Raw genomic sequence first — 2,430 nt, forward strand, 5'->3', positions numbered from 1 at the left:
TCCATGGAGAAAAAGATCACCTCCTCCCAGCTGCCCAATGCACTGAGGCTAGGAAACTCTGTCACCCCTGATGAATTTCAATAAGCATTTTTCTACAGCTGGCCATGCTTTCCACCTGGACACCCTTAACCTGGTCAACAGCCCTGCACCCCCCACAGCAACTTACATTTTTACATTTTACATTTTAGTCATTTAGCAGACGCTCTTATCCAGAGTGACTTACAGTAGTGAATGCATACATTTCATGCTTTTTTTTATTACATTTTTTTATTTTCTTTTGTACTGGCCCCCCGTGGGAATCGAACCCACAACCCTGGCGTTGCAAACACCATGCTCTACCAACTGAGCCACAGGGAGGCCAAAGCCTACCCCATTTCGCCCTCACCCAAATCCAGATAGCTGATGTCCTGAAAGAGCTGCACAATCTGGACCCGCTCTTTCTAAAATTATCAGCTAAAATTGTTGCAATCCCTGTTACTAGCCTGTTCAACCTCTTTCGTATTGTCTGAGATCCCCAAAGATTGGAAAACTGCTGTGCTCATCCCCCTCTTCAAGGGGAAGACACTAGACCCAAACTGCTACAGACCTATATCTATCCTACCCTGCCTTTCTAAGGTCTTTGAAAGCAAAGTTAACAAACAGATCACCGACCATTTCAAATCCCACCGTACCATCTCCGCTATGTAATCTGGTTTCCAAGCTGGTCATGGGTGCACCTCAGCCATGCTTAAGGCCCTAAACGATATCATAACCACCATCGATAAGAGACAATACTGTGCAGCTGTATTCATTGACCTGGCCAAGGCTTTCGACTCTGTCAATCACCGTATTCTTATCGGCAGACTCAATAGCCTTGGTTTCTTAAATGACTGCCTCGAGTTCAGTTTGTCGAATTGGAGGGCCTGTTGTCCGGACCTCTGGCAGTTTCTGCAGGGGTGCCACAGGGTTCAATTCTCGGGCCGACTCTTTTCTCTGTATACATCTATGATGTCGCTCTTGCTGCTGGTGGTGATTCTCTGATCCAGCTCTACACAGACGACACCATTCTGTATACTTCTGGTCCTTCTTTGGACACTGTGTTAACTAGCCTCCAGACGAGCTTCAATGCCATACTACTCTCCTTCTGTGGCCTCCAACTGCTCTTAAATGCAAGTAAAACTAAATGCATGCTCTTCAACCGATCACTGCCCGCACCTGCCCGCACGTCCAGCATCACTACTCGGAACGGTTCTGACAAAGAAAATGTGGACAACTAAAAAAACGTAGGTGTCTGGTTAGACTGTAAACTCTCTTTGCAGACTCACATTAAACATCTCCAATCCCAAATTAAGTCTAGAGTGGGCTTCCTATTTCACAACAAAGCATCCTTCACTCATGCTGCCAAACATACCCTCGTAAAACTGACTATCCTGCTGATCCTTGACTTCGGGGATGTCATTTACAAAATCCAACACTCCAACACTCTGCTCAGACTTCATCCAATTTGCTATCACAGTGCCATCTGTTTTGACACCAAAGCCCCATATACTACCTACCACTGCAACCTGTATGCTCTCGTTGGCTGGCCCTCGCTTCATATTCGTCGGCAAACCCACTGGCTCCAGGTCATCTATAAAAGTCTTTGCTAGGTAAAGCCATGCCTTAGCTCACTGGTCACCATAGCAGCACCCACCTGTAGCATGCGCTCCAGCAGGTATATCTCTCTGGTCACCCCTAAAGCCAACTCCTCCTTTGGTCGTCTCTCCTTCCAGTTCTCTGCTGCCAATGACTGGAACGAACTACAAAAATCTCTGAAACTGGAAACACTTATCTCCCTCACTAGCTTTAAGCACCAGCTGTCAGAGCAGCTCACAGATCACTGCACCTTTACATAGCCCATCTATAATTTAGCCGAACCAACTACCTCTTCCCCTACTGTATTTATTTTGCTCCTTTGCACCCCATTATTACTATTTCTAATTTGCACATTCTTCCACTGCAAATCTACTATTCCAGTGTTTTACTTGCTATATTTTATTTACTTTGCCACCATGGCCTTTTTTGCCTTTACCTCCCTTATCTCATCTCATTTGCTCACATTGTATATAGATTTATTTTTCTACTGTATTATTGACTGTATGTTTGTTTTACTACATGTGTAACTCTGTGTTTTTGTATGTGCTGAACTGCTTTGCTTTATCTTGGCCAGGTCGCAATTGTAAATGAGAACTTCTTCTCAACTTGCCTACCTGGTTAAATAAAGGTGAAATAAAAATACAAGTAAATACTTAGCACCTTTTTCTAAGAGTGTATCTAGAACCTGAAAGGGTTCTTTGGCTGTTCCCATAGAAGAAACCCAAAAGGGTTCTACCTGGAAGAGGGATGTTTCCTGGGGATCAGGAGCGGACCGGAACCTGACGAAGCACAGGAACCTGACGAGCAGCTTGAAGC

At 44.9% G+C, this 2,430-nt stretch overlaps 1 non-coding gene across 1 annotated transcript; it reads right to left on the reverse strand.

Annotated features, from left to right (window-relative positions):
* Positions 1-284: 284 nt before the first annotated feature.
* trnaa-ugc (transfer RNA alanine (anticodon UGC)) lies at positions 285-359 on the reverse strand. Its single transcript has one exon. It is a non-coding gene; the product is annotated as a tRNA-Ala (tRNA).
* Between the last annotated feature and the right edge of the window lie 2,071 nt (positions 360-2,430).

This window comes from Salmo salar, chromosome ssa01, assembly GCF_905237065.1.
Source record: "Salmo salar chromosome ssa01, Ssal_v3.1, whole genome shotgun sequence".
Classification (NCBI taxonomy): Eukaryota; Metazoa; Chordata; class Actinopteri; order Salmoniformes; family Salmonidae; genus Salmo; species Salmo salar.